Source organism: Vicugna pacos, chromosome 25 (genome assembly GCF_048564905.1).
Source record: "Vicugna pacos chromosome 25, VicPac4, whole genome shotgun sequence".
In the NCBI taxonomy this organism is placed as follows: Eukaryota; Metazoa; Chordata; class Mammalia; order Artiodactyla; family Camelidae; genus Vicugna; species Vicugna pacos.
The window spans coordinates 1,966,692-1,985,888 of record NC_133011.1 but is presented as its reverse complement, the minus strand read 5'-3'; the positions used below and the strand labels follow the sequence as shown (position 1 = coordinate 1,985,888).

At 42.4% G+C, this 19,197-nt stretch overlaps 1 protein-coding gene across 5 annotated transcripts in view; it reads left to right on the top strand.

The window, feature by feature from the left end:
* Window positions 1–19,197, top strand: part of LOC107035297 (ankyrin repeat domain-containing protein 26-like) — a 124,194-nt gene that overhangs the window by 23,043 nt on the left and 81,954 nt on the right. For all 5 annotated transcript variants that reach the window (XM_072949433.1, XM_072949429.1, XM_072949430.1 and 2 more), the window contains one exon: window positions 1,190–1,304. The gene's annotated coding sequence lies outside the window, so the exon portion shown is untranslated. The remainder of the gene's footprint in view (window positions 1–1,189; window positions 1,305–19,197) is intronic.

Genomic DNA, 19,197 nt, shown 5'->3' with positions numbered 1-19,197 from the left:
TTTTCGTTTTGCAGAACTGAAACTCTACACCCATGAAACTACTTTCTTCTTCTACCACCTCCCCCAATACCCCCAGTAATCATTTTACTTTTTGTTTCTATGAATTTGACTGCTTTAGATATCTGTACATGGAATCACACAGTATTTGTCTTTTTGTGACTGACTTGTCTCATGTAGCAGTGTCCTCAAGGTTCATGTGTGTTGTAGCAGGTGTCAGAATTCCCTTCCTTTTTAAGGCTGAGTAATATTCCATTGTATGTATATTCACCACATTTTTTTGTCCATTCATCCATTGATGGACATTTAGGGTGATTCCACCTCTTGGCTATTGTGAACAGCACTATTATGAACATGGTTGTGCAAGTATCTTTCCACGACCCCACTTCTGATTCTTCTGGTTACATACCTAGAAGTGGGGTTGCTGGAGTTGTCTGTTTGAATTTTTGAGGAACTTTCATGTTGCTTTCCCTAGCAGTTGCACCATTTCAGTCTCCTCAACACTGCTCAAGGGTCCCGATTTCTCCACATTCTTGTCAACCATATTACTTTCTGGTTTTCTGACAGCTGCCATTCTAACGGGTGTGAGGTGATACTTCATTGTGGTTTTGATTTGCATTTCTCTGATGATTAGGTTGAGATCTTTTCATATACTCATTGGTCACTTGTGAATCAGTGTTAGATATCTATTAAGTTCTTTGCCTGTCTTTTGATTGAGTTATTTACTTTTTTGTTGCAGGAATTCTTTATGCATTCTGGATATTAACTCCCTATGAGACATAGAATTTGTATTTTCTCCCAAGGGTCGGTTTTTAAGATGCTTATTTGTACATTATTGGTTGAAACTTAAAGAGTTCCTAAATAGAATAAGAAGGGCAGTTATTTTAGCATCCTTCCTTACACTCAATCTGAATTTCTCAACTTCAGCCCTATTACCCTCAAACAAATAATTATTAGTTGTAAGAGTCTGCCTTGTGCATTGAAGTTTTGTTCACAGGATCCCTGGCCTCCACACACTAGACACCATTGTCTCCTACCTGAGTGTGACAATCAAAAACATTCTGGATATTGCCAGATGCCCTCTTGGGAGCTCAGCAGAGCTGACAGCCACTCTGCTGAGTTAATAGTGTATGTGTGTTTGAGATAGCCCAAAGCCCAGGGTCGCTCATCCCTGGTCCTCTGTACATTTCAGATTTCTGCTCAGGAGGACAAAGCCAGATTGCAGCACAAGCCATTCCGCAAGACTCACCAAGGACGTCCTTGCTGATGGCAGGGATGACTACGACTACTTCATGCAGACATCCACGGTATGAGCTGTAGCCCTGTCATCCGATTCTGTGTGTCTGTCATTGCGCTTTGCATTTCAAATAGTTAACTTTGGTGCATCACACTTAGCAAGCTGATGGTAAAAATAACAACTCACTTGTATTTTGGGGACTGAGAAGTTGGAAAATGTATACGTGTTCTGATGGATATTGTGCAGTAAGAGAGCCACGTTAGGAACAAGATGCCCGAGTGGCACCTTACTCCTGACTTGGCTCTCTGCTTTCTGGGCAACGTTTTAATTGGCCACTTAATTCTTCCAAGTACATTTTGTGATTTCCTTCCTCTCAGTGATGAAAGTGTCTGAAAGGTTATTGATCATACTTTGTGGACGGTCAAGGATTAATGTCTGTCGTTTAACATTTCCAAAACACTTCTCATAAAATGCCAAATGGGAAAAAATATATGGCTTTGTCTCCTGAAGAGTTGCCCATGTTTGACGTTGACTTCCACTTATTAGATCGGAACTAATTTCAGATTTTAAGGTGATTTTAAGGGGTCAAAATAGTATATGTTAGTGATCGGAAGAGCAGAGTCTATTCAGAGAGGTGGGTGACAGGTATAAAAACTCTAAACTAGGCGAGTGCTCTCGTGCAAGCTTGAAGAATTTGAAGCTTGCCTGCCTCAGGAATTGATGATTGATGACGTAAACGTGGTATGTAGGTGCCTGCCAATACATATGTACTTGGAAGTTTAAAAAGCCTCAGGTCACGCTGTGCTCAGAGAGCCTGTTTTCTTTTTCCAGTTACTTGTGGATGAGGAAGGATAGGCTACAAACAGTGGATCCCCTAGCCTTAAAAGACTGGCAGATTCACTGTGAAGGGGACTCCTGGTCTGTGTGGAACCCTATTGCTGGTGGACCAGTGTTAGCTCTCAGATGGTGTTTCTGGATGGGGTCCTGCAGGCAGGAAAGGCAAACCAGTTCCTGGAGTATGTGTTGTGGTAGGACAAACTCTGGCCCTTCCAGGATGGCAGGACCATGTAGTCAATGTCTGACGTCAGCTGTCCAAGTCATTTTGTCTATCTGGTTGGTTAGTGTCTCTTCTCTGGTGGGTGCTGACATATGATACAGAGATGTACACACTTTGTTCCCACTCCCATGTCTATCCATATGCTTCTACCTTAAACCTCATTGTACTTAATTTTCCAGTTTTTGGTTTTCCAGATCTCTGACCGTTTGACCATATTTTGGCCTGTGGCCAAAAATCTAGGCTGTTTGTCACTATCTCTGAATCATACATATTCTAACATTGGGCCACTTCTTCTTCAACCCAAAGTGGGTACAACCAGGTGGTAGTAGGCTTTATATATATTTACATTCCTATGTTTTCATTTTTTTGTAAGTAAATATTTAGAAGTTGAATATCTGGGTTATAAGATAAGTGTATGTTTAGCCCTATAACAAAGTGCCAAAGTGTTTGCCAAGTGGCTGTAGCATTCTGCATTCCCACCAGCAAAGTATGGCAATTACATATTAGCATTTAGTCTTTTCAGTCTTTAATTTCAGTCATCTTAATCTGGATGTTTCATAGTGTCTCACTGTGGTTCTAATTTGCATTTCCCTTGCAACTCATGATGTTGACTATTCACGTGCTTGATAGTCATTTATATATCTGCTTTTGTGAAATAGCTATTCAAATCCTCTGCTCATTAAATTTGGATCACTTTTTAAATTATTAAGAAATGTAAGTTTTTTAGTCTGTTATGTATTTACTTAACCTCAAATCTCTACTTGGTGCCCCTCCCCCCAGTCTTATAAGTGATGTTCCTGAGGTTGTTTTAAATTGAGGTATAGTTGGTTTACAATGTTGTGTTGATTTCTAGTGTACAGCATAGTGATTCAGTTGTGTGTGTGTGTGTATTCCTTTCCATATTCTTTTTCATTATAGGTTATTACAAGGTACTGAATGTAGTTCCCTGTGCTGTACCATAGGACCTTGTTGCTTATCTATTTTATATATAGTATTTAGAAGCTGCAAATCTCAAACTCCCAATTTATTCCTTCCCACCCCCTTTCACCCCTGGTAACCATAAGTTTCTTTTCTATTTCTATGAGTCTGTCTGTTTTGTAAATAAATTCATTTTTGTCATTTTTTTAGATTCCACATACAAGTGATATTTTATGGTATTTTTCTTTCTCTTTCTGGCTTACTTAGTATGGCAGCTTACTTAGTATGGCAACTTTCAGATCCATGCATGTTGCTGCAAATGGCATTATCTTTTTTCTTTTTTATGGCTTAGCAGTATTCCACTGTGTGTGTGTGTGTGTGTGTGTGTCTCTGTATATGTATGTATATACACCATATTGTTAAGATGGCCATACTACCCAAAACACCTGACACCATGGACCAAGCAAAGCTGGGACTTTGGAGTCAGGCCACTTGAATTGGGCACACTGTGGTCAGGGGGCGGTGGCCATGGAAGTGGGGGGAAGGGAGCTGCCCTGGGGGAGCTGGTAGATTTGCCCCAGGCTCCCCTGACTCCCCTATGCCTGGCCTGAGGGTGGCCTTTGCTGCTCCAGGTGGCAGCACAAACATTTCCCACTCAGTTTGCTTACTGGAGGCAGATGCGGTGGGGTCAGCTGGCAGCGGTCAGGTGGCCCCTGTACCCCGCCTCCACTGTCACATGCCCTCTTCCTAGGAGCAGGCTGATTGGGACATGTGTGTTCCCCAACCTGGGGCAGCAGAGGTCAACCCCAGGCCAGGCCACAGGGAAGACAGGAGCAAATCCATCAGCTGACGCAGGGCAGCCCCGCTTCTCCCGCCACCGCAGCTGCTACCACTGTAGTCTTCGCTGCTCCCTGATCAAACCGCACAGGACTCCATCTAGCAGTCTGATCTAAAGATGTGAGTTCTGCAAACCTGGGGCACACACTGGCCACCTGCATTGCCTCTCATTAGAACTGCCTTTATGTGTTTTGTTTCTGTTTAGAACACTGGATTTCAAGAGGTTTTTGGACCATAGGGATGTGAAACCTTTTTCTGACCTTGGCTCATGAGGAATGCTTTTTCCAGGTTGTGGTTTGTCTTTTCAGCTGTCTTTCTTGCTTGGCCTTTGGTCATTTTTTGGTTTTGTTTGGTTTTGTTTTGCCACAGGAAGAGCTAAACATCTCCCTTCTGGCTATGGCTTCACACTTAGAACAGTGGTGCCTACTCCGAGATTATGCACATAGATACTATAGTTACTAAAAGGGCTTCATTTTGTGTATCTCATCTTTAATCCATCTGGATTTTCCTCTCAAAATACAGAAGTGCGAATTCATGTAAAAAATAATTTCCAGTCCCCGCTTAAGATATAGGGGCAGACACAAAAAGCCACCTTTTATATGATTTCATTGATAGGGAACCTCCAGGGTAGGTGAAGAGAGAGAGAGAAAGGGGATTAGGGTTTGCCACAGGCTGGGGGAGGGAGGACGTGCCCTGAGCTTTGGATACAAGCTTTTACTTTGAGGAAGGAAATAGTCTTAAACCAGACAGTGGTGTTGGTCTCACAGCATTGTGAGTGCACTTAATGCTCCTGAACTGCACAATTTAAAATGGGAGGAGGCTAAATTTTATTATTGTAAACTTAAACCATAAAAATAGAATATACTGTAATAGAAAACAAGAAATCTGACTGCATATTAGATATGCTTGTTTGGCTTAAACACTGCCCTGTTTTCTAGGCTTAGTCCTGCCAGCTCTGCACTGTAAAACAATGTTGCCTTTAGCCTGAAATAGACAGGAGAGAGCCTGTTCTCAAGGCTCTGACCTTTAAGGATGTTAACACTTTTGCACTAACATAAAGACAATTTGCAGAATAGAAAATAACATTTATTTTGTTAGAGGTTCTACAGGGCCAGCATGACCTGACCAACATGGACAGCTGCAGACCAAGTTAATGGTAGACTAATGTCCTGGAGAACCATCTTCCCCAAGTCAGAATTCAGGCTCCTTTTCTAGTAAAAGGGGGAGGGGATGTGGTTGGTTGTTGCAAACTTCTTGGTGTAGGACTTCTTATGTTCTTGGAATCCTTTGCAGCTGTCCACGTGGGTCAGGTCACCATGCCCCTGTAAAACCTCCAACAAAACAAAGGTTATTTTCTATTTTGCAACTTGCTATCTTTATAGGAGTGCAAAAGTGTTCATATTCTTAAAGGTCAGAGCCTTAAGAATAGGCTCTCCTGTGAATTTCAGGCCAAAGGCAACGTTGTTTTACACAAGGTGCAGAGCTGGCAAGACAGCCTAGAAAACAACACAGTGTTAAAATAAAAGGAACAGATCTAATACAGAGTCAGATTTTTTCTTTTTTACTACAAAGCTTTTTGGTGAGAAGTAAGAGGATGTTTCTGAGCGGGTCCTCCTCTGCCCCAGGCAGAAACCCTGCCAGGTTCACCATGACTGTGGACCTGATCTCCCGCAAAGAAAGTAACAATTAACAGTGATTATAATTACCTATCAAAGTCCCTTAAATTGCCTGTAAACTATATGGGGGAAGGGGGAGGCGACGTCTCATTGGCGGGTCAATTGTCAGTCTCTCCATATGCAAAGACCAGCGTTGTGGAGGGTTCCAAGGTGGCCTAGCCAGTGCAGCTGCCTGCTTTGCTCTTTAGCCTTGGCTTGGACACTTTTGGAGCTCCCATCCCTCTTCCCTGGCATGAATGAACAGGGTCCCTTAACTCACCTGGGCTGAGCCCAGGCCATGCACATAGCCTACCCGCCTGCTGTCTGTCCCCAGGCTCAGCTGCACCCTCCCCCCGCCCCCACTCCCCCACCCCCCGCAGGGCCACGTGCCCAATGCCTCTGCCCTAAGGGTCCCAATCACCATCAGGGCCATCAATGAACCATGGCCACCCTGGGACCACCCTGACCCGCTGGCTCAGAGGAGGCACAGAGCAAAGAGCAGGGGTCAGGGTGCAGGGGCAGGTATTGGGACCGCCTCCAGCCCCACCCTCCGCACCCTGTAGCCTGCAACACTAGGTGCTCAGCGGCACACTAGGCGGGATTCTCTGCTGGTGGTAGTCTCCATGGAGACCAGAGCCCAGACTTCCACCCCGGGCATACGGGGTGATGGGGGGGGTCAGCTGGGGTAGGGGTGCACTGGGAGTGAGGGGGGATCCCACGGTGAGGGGGGGCGGGGTGAGGGGCCGCTCAGAGTGGAATTGACCCCACTGAGGGGTGAGTGGGGCCATCTCGGGATGTTAGGGGTCCTGCAGTGAGGCATGGGGGGGTGAGCTTGTGTGGAAGCCATAGGTTATTAGCTAGCGTGATGGAGTGTGGGGGCGGGGACCTCGGTGTGAGGGGGAGCCGCATCTTGGGGGTCCGGTGGGAGACTTGAGGGCTTGGCTGGGGGTGGGGGACAGTAATGGGGTTGGGAAGGAAGGCGAGCAGGGGGAGTCGGGCTAGAGGGTGTGGGGCTAGGGGGTGTGGCCTGGCCCGAGGCCAGTCGTGCTTCTGGTTGGGTGCCAGGACCAGTGGGTGACCGGATGGGGATGTTAAGGGATGGAGACCCGGTGGGACGGGTAAGGGGGTGGGCCTGCCCACCCCACCGCCAGGCCCTGCCCCACCAGCCTGGCATCAGTCCCCACGTCCCCAGCATTGGGAGTTCAGCCTGAGTGTCCGTGCTGCGGGCGGGAGGAGGAGGAGCGCGCACGCGCGCGGACTCACAGACTCGCCGACCAGGACCCGCTCGGAGCGTGTGAAAGCCGGGGGGAGCTGAGCGCTCCTGGACCAGCTCCCAAAGGAGGAACGCGGCCTGGTGTCTGGGCGGCCGCTTGCCGCCGTCGCCGCCGAGCGGGTAAGGGGGCGCTGGTGAGAGCGCGCAGGTCGGGAGCCGGCGAATGAAGCCCGGGCTGCGCAGTTGGAGAGGGTCACGGGTAGCGGTGCGTGGGTGAGGCCCGGGCCTCGCGACCCGTTAGGACATTGAGGTGGGTCGGGGGCCATCGCGTGGTTCGTGGTGCCCACTCCCCACCACATTAGTAGTCCGTGAACGCCGCCTCTTCGTTGCCGCTTATACCCGGGGGAAAGCGGGTGCTGTCCCAGGAGATGGGAGGGCACCAGACGGCCAGGAAACACCGACTGGTCCTCAGGCCATGGCCTGCTCCCAGGAGGCAGGTGCAGTGCTGTCAGGGTGCGGGGGGCGGCGGAATTGGCGGTAGTGGCGGCATTGGCAGCGGAGGGGAGAGGGGTCTACTCTTGGGAGCCTGTGAATTTGCTCCCATCTCACCTGCGTGGTGACCTGGGGGCACTTTCTGCTGCCCAGATTCGCAGGACACAGGTTACAGATGAGCCTGCTTCTGGGAGGCGGGCGTGGTGCGGTCAGTGTGCGGGGACTGCAGCAGCAACAGCGGGAAAGGGGAGCAAATCCCCGCGCTAACACAGGGCAGCCCCAATCCTGCCGCCACCCCCTGCCAGCACAGCGCCCGCCTTCCAGGAGCAGGCTGACCTGAAACTTGAGTCCCGCAGACCTGGGGCAGCAGAGGTCAAGGCCAGGACAGGCCGCGGGGAAGTTTGAAGCAATCCACAGGCTCGCAGAGGCGGATCCCTAAACCTGCTGCTGCCGCTGCTGCTGCCGCCGCTGCCTCCAACCACACCGCGCCCGCCTCCCAGGAGCAGGCTGACCTGGGGACGTGGCTGGGGCAGCAGAGGCCATTCCTAGGCCATGCCGCGGGGGAGATGAGGGCAAATCGATCAGTTCGTCAGGAGCAGCGCTTCTCTCCTCGCCACTGCCCCAGGTTCGCAGGACACTTGTTTCCAGGTCAGTGGGTTCCTGGGAGGCAGGCGTGGTGCGGTTATCGGGTGGCGGCGGGGAGGGGTGCTGCACCCCGGTTGTGGGGGATGGACTTGCTCTCATCTCCCCAGGGGTCTGTCCTGGGGCGGCCTTCGCTGCTTGAAATTCACATGGGAAGCATGTCTTCATGTCAGCCTGCTCCCGGGAGAAGGACGCAGTGCAGTCAGAGGGCGGCCTCAGCGGCGGTGGGCAAGCACTTTCCCAGGACTGGGCTCTAGCCCAGGATAACTATCTCCTTTTTTTCTCTTGCTTCCTCAGTTGGTGGCTGTAGCGAGTTTTCCATTTTAGGTTATTACCAGGTATTGAACATAGGTTTCTGTGCTATACAGAAGAAAGTTTAAAAAAGAAAATTAGTATAGTGGCTAACATTTGTAAATCTCAATCTCCCAAATTTATCCCTTCCCACCCCCTTCCCCTTGTAACTGTAAGATTGTTTACAAAGTCTGAATCTTTCTCTCTTTTGTAGATGAGCTCAGAATGTTTTCTTTCTTGTTTAAGACGGCACATATCAGTGATATGTGGCGTTTTTCTCTTTCTGGCTCACTTCACTAAGAATGATGGTCTAGGTTCTTCCATATTGCTGCAAATTGCATTGTTTTATCCTTTCTATGGCAGAGTAGTATTCCATTGTATAAATATACCAGAACTTCTTTATCATCTATTGCTTCATTTCGGTTGCTTCCATGTTGTAGCAAATCTATATAGTGGTGCTATGTATACTGGGGTGTAGGTTATCTTTTTTGCATTGGAGTTCCCTCTGAATATACACCCAGAAGTGGGATTGCTGGGTTATAGGGTAAGTCTATTTTTAGTTTTTTGAGGAATTTCCATACTGTTTTCCATAATGGCTACACCAAACTACATTCCCACCAGCAGTATAAGAGGGTACCCTTTTATCCACAGCCTCTCCAGCATTTATCGTTCATGAACATTTGAGTGACGGCCATTCTGACTGGGGTTTTGTAGTTTTGATTTGCATTTTTCTGATAATTAGTGATATTGAGCATTTTTTCATGTGCCTATTGGCCATTTGTAGTCTTCATTGGAGAAATGATTGTTTAGGTTTTCTGCCCATTTTTGGATTGAACTGTTTGTTTTTTGTTATTAGGTTTTATGAACTTTTAATATTTTCTGGAAATTAAGCCTTTGTCAGTCGAATCACTTACAGATATTTTCTCCCATTCCGTAGGTTGTCATTTTGTTTTGCTTATGGTTTCCTTTGCTGTGCAAAAGCTTGTAAGTTCAGTTAGGTCCTGTTTGTTTCTTTACTTTTGCTTTTATTTCTTTTGCTTGGGTAGACTGCCCTAGGAGAACATGGCTGAGAGGTTACGTCAGGTAATGTCTTACCTGTTTTCTTTTAAGAGATTTACAGTGTCTTGTCTGCACGTTTAAGTCTTTAAACCACCTCGAATCTATTTCTGTGAATGGTCTGAGGGAGTATTCTGACTTCATTGATTTATATGCAGCTGTTCAATTTTTGCTACATCTTTTGCTGAAGAGACTGTCTTTACTCACTGTGTGTTCTTGCCTCCTTTGTCAAAGATTAATTGACCAAAAGTTTGTGGGTTTAATTCTGGGCTCTATTCTGTTCCACTGATCTGTATGTCTGTTTCCCCCCCCCCTCCTTTTCCAGTTTTATTAGGTAGAATTAGTACAGTTCAAGTACACATACACATTATATTGCACGTAGATACATATATACAGTATACTGCACTATTTTTTAGTTTACGTATTTGTACTATTCATCATCGTTAAGAGGTTAGATTTACAAACTTACATAGTTAGCAAAGGAATAAAGCCAACTACAAAGTAAGAATCAACAATGTGGTAATCCAATCATAGAGGACAGTCAGATGTGCTTACACATATTCAAAAAATCAAAATGATAATTAGTCCATTTGTGGCCTTATTATTAGTTATTATTTTTTAGATTCCTCATATGAATGATGTCATACGGCATTTTTTTTTCTCTTTCCGGCCCATTTCACTTAGAATGACAATCTTTGGATCCATCTGTATTGCTGCAGGTGGCACTTTTTTATTCTTTTTGTGTTGCTGAGTAGTGTTCCATTTTGTGTGTGTGTGTGTGTGTATATATATATTTACATCTTCCTTATCCAGTCATCTGTTGATGGACAGTTGGGTTGTTTCCATATCTTGGCTATCGTAAATAGTGCTGCTGTGAACATTGGGGTGCGTATATCTTTTAGAATTTTATTTTTCTCTGGATATGTGCCCAGGAGTGGGATTTCTGGATCACATGGTAGGTCTATTTTCAGTGTTTTAAGGAACCTCTGTATTGTCCTCCATAGTGGCTGCACCAATCTACACTCCCACCGACAGTGTAGGAGGGTCCCCTTTTCTCCACACCCTCTCCAGCATCTGTCATTTGTAAACTTTTCAACGATGGCCATTCTGGCTGGTGTCAGGTGATACCGCAGTGTACTTTTGATCTGCATTTCTGTGACAGTTAGCGATGCTGAGCATTTTCATGTGCTTGTTGGCCATTTGTATGTCTTCATTGGAGAAATGCTTATTTAGGTCTTCTGCCCAATTTTGGATTGGGTTGTTTGGGTTTTTTTGTTTGTTTGTTATTAAGTCATATGAGCTGTTTATATGTTCTGTAAATTAAGCCCATGTCAGTTGAATCATTTGCAGATATTTTCTCCCATTCTATAGGTTGTCTTTTTGTTTTGTTTATCGTTTCCTTTGTTGTGCAAAAGCTTGTAAGTTTAATTAGGTTCTGTTGGGTTTTTTTGGCTTTTATTTCTATTGCTTTAGGAGACTGACCTAGGAAAACATTGTTACAATTTATGTCAGAATGTTTTACCTATGTCTTCTTCTAGGAGTTTTTTGTGGTGTCCTGTCTTATATTTAAGTCATTCAGCCATTTTGAGTTTATTTTTGTGTATGATGTGAGGAGGTGTCCTAGGGCTAACTTCACTGATCTGCATGCTGCTGTCCAATTTTCCTAACACCACTTGCTGAAGAGACTGTCTTTTCTCCATTGTATATTCTTGCCTCCTTAGTAATTGACTGTAGGTATGTGGGTTTATTTCTAGGCTCTCTATTCTGTTCTGTTGATCCATCTGTGTGTTTTTAGGCCAGTACGACACTGTTTTGATTACTGTAGCCCTGTAGTATTGTCTGAAGTCTGGGAGGGTTATTCCTTCAGCTTCAGTATTGCTTTGGCCATTCTGGGTCTTTTGGGAGTCCATATACAATTTGGGATCAATTGTTCTAGTTCTGTGGAAAATGTCCTGGGTAATTTCATAGGGGTTACATTAAATCTGTAGATTGCTTTGGGTTGTATGGCCATATTAACAATATCAATTCTTCCAATCCAAGAGCATGGGATATCTTTCTGTTTCTTTAAATCATCTTTAATTGCCTTAGTCAGTGTTTTGTAGTTCTCCACGTATAAGTCTTTCACCTCCTTGGTCAGATTTATTCCTGAGTTTTGTTTTTGTTTTTGATGTGATTTTGAAAGAGAATTTAAAATTTTACTTTCCTTTTCTGATATTTTATTGTTAGTATAAAGAAATGCAACTGATTTCTGTATGTTAGTCTTGTATCCTGCTCCTTGCCAAATTCACGTATCAGTCTTAGTAGCTTTTGTGTGGAGGCATTAATTTTTGACTGCTCCCTTGCTTTATGGCACACATTGACCTAGGTTCATCATGTATTTCCTGCCCCTGACATCAAGCCAGGCAGTTATCAAAAGAGTCCTGGTTCTACATATTGTGAATGATTTTGAGATCATGCTGGGTGCTAGAGGAAATCTTTCTTTAGGAATAGAATAATGCTATTTAAAATTGATCACCTATTTATACACTGGACTCAGAGTTTTTAAATTTAATTTTAGGTGGGAATGATAGATGCTGTTGAACACATAAAGTTTGTGAAGGAGATGTGGGCAAAGTTATCAAATTGGATAGAGATGGATTACATGACTCAGTGTGCAGTGTGATTGGCAGCAGAAAGGAGGCACTTCCTGGGTTAGGTACATTCACTTGGAACTTAATAGGTAAGAACATTCTTCATTTGCTTCTTAATTAGATTTAGTTCCCAGAAATGAATGCTAACTATAGTTGATTTTTTAATTGGAATCTCTAGGGTGTCCTCCACCAAGTTCTCCTTGTCACATCAAGATTGGTGGTAAAGTTGGTGTGAACGCTTCAGTCATGACACTGAAATACAAGTGGGGGTCCGTGACTCAGCCAAGTGTGGGGGTTGTGAAAGGTCATGGTACCTAGGCAGGAAAGCTCTTGGTGTTGGCTTCTCATCAACTAATGTAAACTAGGGCAGGAAAAACAAGTATTAAGCAAACCTTATGATATAAAAATAGTGTCCTTCTGCTTGTCAGTGCCTTCTTGACCAGGAGCACCCCTGCTGTTGGACAGTCAGGTGTATTAAGTCCCTGCAACTTGGGAGAATGCACCATGGAGAATGCGGTGTCTCCGTAAGTGTGTGTGTGTGACAAAGTCTAATGGGTTTGCATTGGGTATTTTGGGGAGATTTCAAGGAATTGGGGTGATCCTAAGAATGGATGTGTTAATAAACATTCCCTGGAGGACAGAAATAACTGAGTCAGGATGAGGTCATAATGGGCAGGGAAGCAGTCGGTCATAATTGCCAGGAGGGGATTGTAGTTTGGATTTGATTGGATGTCACCAGATGTGTTAGAGTGGTTTTGTTTTTGTCTTGATCTGTCACAGTCTCAGGCTGACTTTGTCTCATACTGGGGTTCTTTTTCCGTCAGTCCTTCTGCCAGATGGCCAGTTCCCTCAGTGTTCTCTCTTTTTATTAATGCTGTATAAAAAATTTAGGACTCAGTTTAATTCTCCTCAGTGTATATTTAATGTGACATTGTTGAGCTTTCAAATCACATGGTATACTATGTCCATTTTAACACTTGCATGAAAAATAATTAAATATGTGTGTGGTTTTATTTTGCCTTTGAATTCTTTCAGTGCCATTTTTTGCTTTGTTTAATTTCAGCCTTGTGGCAAGCCATCTCTGGGTCAAATAGCTTAGATTAGAAATGGCTGCAATGGTGGTGCTTCCCCAGTGGGCAGAGATTTTACAGTTTTTTAAGTTACTTAGGAATAAATGGCTTAACATTTTATTTTGATTTAACATTTTTCTTCACTTAAGAGATTCTTAAAAGCTTTAGAAATCAAAATAAAGATAAATTTCAAAAATAATGGTTTAGAAGTAAGTGTTTTGATTAGCTTTCACTAAACGGCAAGAAATCTTACCATTATTAATGTAATTTTTATTCCCTAAGATACTGAATGGAGTTTTTAGTTGGTGTAATTAAAAACAAATAAGCCTTCTTATTGTGGAAAATTTCAAGCAGATACAAAGGTAGAGATTATAGTGTAATGAGCCTCCGTGTGCCCATTACCTGACTTCAGCAGTTGTCAGCTCCTGGCCAAACTGTCCGTCCATGATCTCCTTCTTCCATTATTTTGAAGCTAATCCCTGATTCCCATCATGTGTTAGTTCATCCAGACGTACCTTAGTATATCTCTCCCAGAGAGAAGTTCTCTTTGTAAAACACAGAAAACTGTAATATAATATCTCGTGGTTAGGTATAGTTTTAATTTTAATTTTTAGTTTTTAATTGGTGAAAAAGATGTTCCAGACAATTTCCATTCTGTTCTAGCTTTCAGTGTCAACGGGAAAGACATTACTGTCAACTTCCCTCAGCAGTCTCACTGGACTGGGCTCTTACCAGAAATGGAGTTAGTACCCAGTGTCCATCCTGGCTTTACACGAGTTTTGATTTTTTTATTACTAGTTTCACTTGGGAGGAATGGCTTTCTTCGGAATCAAGTTTAACAAATGACCTCATCTTTTTCTTATCAACTCAATGGCTATTTTAAAAATAGGTGTGATCACTGTCAGATGTTTCCTATCAATGGATCTTGATTCAAATGCAGAAACTGATTTGATTTTTGTGAAATGTGTTTCAAAACCAGGAAACACAACACCAGGCATACATTTAGCAGAATAAATGAACAAGGTATGGTAGAATGGTTATGTTCTCTTTCCTCAAAATTTATTAGTGAGGTAGTTATTGTGGAAACAGAGGTACTTAATTTTGGTCTTTAAAGCTCATACCTAAGTGGTCAGCACTGTACTGTGTGCACAGTGAAACAGAAAAGATGGTCCTACTGACTTGATGAATTGCTATTTTTTTCAAAGCAATGAAGGGGTCACTGGAACTAGAATAATGGGGTTTGTTTGCTTGTATTTCCATAAAAAACAGTAAAAGGATCTCAAGAAACTAATAAATGTTTTGTCGGATAGGATGTGAAATTGGAGAAATGGAGAGTGAGTCTTTTTATTTGTATGTGTTTTCACAGCAGCAGAATATATCCAACATAAAATTTGCCAGTTCGATCAGTTTTAAGTGTATAATTAAGGGAATTTGCACACTAACCCCACTACTTCTAAACCGTTTTCACCACTCCAAATTAGGAAGGTATCCGTTAAGGAATAATTCCCCATTCTTCCCTCTACCAACCCCTGGCAACCTCTAATCTGCTTTCTGTCTCTGTGAACTTGACAATCCTAGGTACGTCTTATAAGTGAAACCACTCAAAATTCGATTTTCTGTGTGACTGACTTTGCAGTGTGTTTCCAGGGTTCATCCATGTTGTAGCATGTGTCAGAACTTCATTTCCTTTTGTGGCTGAGTAGTATTTCATTATATGTATATACCACATTCTGTTTATCCAGTCATCTATTATGGACAGTTGGATCGTTTGTACCTTTCAGCTCTCTTGAATAACATTGCTGTCAACATTGGTGTACGAATCTGTTTCAGTCCCCGTCTTCAAAACTAGGAGTGGAATTGCAGGGTCATTAGGTAGTTCTTTAATTTTTGGGAGGACTACTAATGTGTTTTTTACGGCGGCTGTACCGTTTAACATTTCTTTCAGCGGTGTATGAGGGTTCCAGTTTCTCCACATCCTCACCAACATTTATTTCTTTTCTCTTCTTTTCTCTTTCTTCTTTCCTTTCTTTTCTCCCTCCCTCCCTCTCTTTCCCCTCTACCCCTCTCCCTCCATCTCCCTCTCCTTTCCTTCCTTCTTTCCTTCCCTCCCTCCCTTCTTTCCTGCTTTCTCTCCTCTCTCCCTCAGTTACATTAAGCCTCTTTTCACGTGCTTTCTGCCACTTGTATCTCTTTTCTGAGGACATGTCAATTCAAGTCCTTTGCCCATTTAAAAACTTAATATTGAGGTGTAGGAGGTCTTTATGTATTAGAGACAGTAAACTTCTATCAGATACGTGATTTGCAAATATTTTATCCTATTCTGTGGGTTGTCTTTTCGCTCTTTCGCTGATAGGATTCTGTGATGCATAAAAGTTTTAAAGTTTAATGAGGTTTAATTTATGTTTTGTTTCTTTCGTTGTCTGTGCATTTGGTGTCATACTTACATTTCTTGTAGGAAACTATTACTAAATCCAGAGTCATAAAGTTAAGACCCTGTGTTTCTTTCTAAGAGGTTTATAGTTTTAACTCCTCAGTTTAGGTCCTTGAACCACTTTGAGTTAATTTCTGTACATGCTATGTATAATGTAAGGTATAACGTGTAATTTTATTCTTTTACGTGGGTACTCAGTTTTCCCAACACTACTTATTGAAAAGATTGTCCTTTCACCATTGAATGGTCTTGGCATCTTTTCTGAAAATCAGCTGACCATAAGCGGAAGAGCTTTTCCCTGGGCTTTCCTTTCCACCCCGTTGGTCAGTTGCCTGTCTGTACACCAACACCTCACTGCACACTGTGGTTATGACGGCTTCTGTAGGGGACCATGTGACTCCCCCAAAGTTATTATTTTTCAAGATTGACTATTGTCTGTTGGAAGTGAATATAAATTTGGAATGAATTTTTCTACTTTTGTAGAAACAGTATTTTGATAGGAATTGCATTGAATCTGTGTATCACTAAAATTGTCGAGGGATGGCTTTCCATTTACTTAGATCTTTAATTTTTTTCAGCCTTGTTTTGTGATTTCAGTGTATGTCCTGTGCCTTCTTGGTTAAATTTATTCCTAAGGTTCTATTTCTCATGCGTTATTAAATCGAATTATTTTTGAAAAGTTTCTTTTTGGAAGGTTTGTTGCTAGTGTGTAGGAATATACACTGCATACATACACTACATATTTTCAGCACATTTTGTGTATAGAATTTTTATCCAGCAACTTTGCTGGATTAATTAATTAGCTCTGACAGGTTTTCTTTTGGTGGAGTCTTTAGGGCTTTCTACATAGAAGATCATTTGTCTGTGAACTGAGATAGTTTTACTTCTTCCTTTCCATTTGGATGCCTTACGTTTCTTTTTCCTGCCTTGTTGCTTCAGCTGGATCTTCCAGCACTGGGGTGGATACAAGGGGCAAGGGTGGGCATCCTTGTCTTGTTCCTAAACTTAGGGGGGAAGCTGTCAGTCTTTAAGCACAGAGTATAATGTTAGCTGTGGGGTTTTCATATTTGATAGCCTTCAGTATTTTGAGGAAATTCTTTTCTAGTCCTAATTTGTAATATTTTCTTATCTTATGTAGGAGATCTGCGGGATCTGCAGAGCTCTCTCCTTTTCAAGGCTAACACCTTTATTTTAACACCTGTACTTTATATTTTTTGATCAGCCTGCCATGAGTTTATCAATTTTATTAATCTTTTCAAAGTACCAGCTTTTGGCTCTGAATTGCTGTCTCTCATATCATTATCATTCCTTTCTTTTTCTAATGGAATTTAGGTCTAGGTTGACTCCCACACCCCTCCATCCTTGAATTCTTATTAGCTCATCAATGTCTCATTTTTATCTTTTCTAGTATGAACTTAAATATTTAAATTTATCTAAAAGCAAAGCTTAAGCTATATCTTGCAATACTGTTGTGTGATATCTCATTTTCGTGCATTTGAAAGTATGTTAGAAATTCCAGTGGAATTATTTTCTTCCATTCATTGATCTTTAAATTTTCAGATTTGTTGGCATTTTCTACCTATCTTTTTACTGATTCCTGCATTGCATTCAGATTATGTACCCTGATTGATCTTTAACATTTTTTGAAACTTGTATATGATCTAAGACTCAGTGTATGATGGGGTTTTACACGTATTGTATGCATGCCTAGAAGAGTGCCTCCTGCAGTTCTGTGGGGAAGTTAGTGTTTGCTTATTGTATCTTTTTCTACCCTTTTACTCTCACTCCTTCTGTAATCTTGTATTCTAGTTATATTTCTGGGAGGTTGTAAATAATTTGTTTTGTTTTAATTCCAGTGTGATGATCTTTTGTCTTTTATTTGGATCTTTTAATTATTTACATTTAAAGCAGTTGCTGAAATAGTTGTATTTAAATTGATCAACTTCTCAGTGATCTGTTTTCTGTTCTCCTTTCTCTATTCCATCTTCCTTTGGACTGGTAAGTTCTTCATTATTTAGCAGCTCCCTCACCATCACACACTTACTGGCTTAGAAGTCACACACATACATTTTTGGTATTAGTAGTTAGTCAAGATATTAAAATACCCATTTTTAACATATCAAATCTAGTATTTACTATTTGTACTCTCCTGCTAAGCAATGTAATGATTTTGGATCCTCTTAACTTCATTTACCCTCATTCTGATTATCATGTTTATTTATTATGTTTAAAAATTTTACACAGACACATTTTTAACAATACAAATGATTGTTGTTTTATGTAATCAGTATTTGTTTAGTTTTTTCAAATCCTTAATATTGTAGCATTTTTCTGTTCCTTTCTGTATCTTTCACTTCCCATCTGTCATCTTTTTTCTCCTGCCTAAAGAACAGGCATGTCTCTGTGGTTATGAATTCTGATTTTGCGTGTCTTCACTTCTGAAAAATATTTTTGCTGGAGCTTCTTTTCAGCACTTGAAAAATCCTACTGTGCCATTATAATTTGGTTTATATTGTTTTTGCTCAAGTCAGCTGAACGTGTGCTTATTGTTCCATTAGCTCTTCAGTCTCTGTGTTTCCCCTTGGTCTGCTTTTGAGCTATTCTTTTGTTTTTATCTTATACAAATTTTACATGTGCATGAATTTTTTTTATATTTACCTTTCTTGGGGTTATTAGAGCTTTAATTACTTTCCCAGCTTTTTCTGAGCTGTAATTGACACAACATTGTGTAAGTCTAAAGTGATGTGATGCTTAAAAAGTGGTGTGATTATTTGTTACACATACAATTGCACAATGAGTATCACAGTGAGGTTAATATTCTTTATTTCTTGGTTGTAAAGATTCTGTCCCACACCTGTTAACACGGTTTGACCACCATTCAGTAGGACCGTCTGCAGTATCCTGCAGCGGTTCTGGAAAACAGTTGAAGCGTCATCACAACAGTCAGCCAGGGATGCTGCCGGATAGCTGGTCGCGGATGGCGAAGAGCCTAAACGTGTTGTCGTCCATGAACCAGGCTTCTCGTCTCATTGCTGGCAGCGCGCCCAGCTGGCCGTCCTCCGGCAGCTGGCCGTCCTCCGGCTCACAAGGAAAAGTGCATGCCCTGCGGCCCTACCACACACACTGTGATTGGGATGACTTTACCTTTTAGAGCTTCAACATGAACTTTGAAAAACTAAGTTATACTCTGGTGGTACCTGTCAGTTCTCATTTCATATTTTAGTTCATAATTATTTTAAAATTACAGAGTAATATGCCATCCAGTTTTTATTGTCAGAAATTTTAGACAGTACAGGTAATGAGTTTTATCTAATTGACCAAAAGACAGAGGGTGTAATAGGGTGCTTAGTTTTATGTTGATTCACTCCCCCGTGTGAAATGTACAAGTTCAGATTCGGCTTCTGGTTAGAAGTTTTTCTAATATATCCTGACAAATATGTGATGATCTTTGGAAGGCTGTCGTAAGTGCACATCATCCAGACACGCAGGGTAGACCTGGGGAAAGGGGCTTTTTTTCTCCACCGTGACTCTCGTGTTTTCTATAACCCACTCTTTGATGGATATAAAGGGACCGCCCTAGATCAGGGGTTTATGAACACATCATTTCTGGGGCTTAGAGGGAAAATTCCTTCTAATGAGCAAGTAATGGAATAGAATACTCTTGCTTCTGC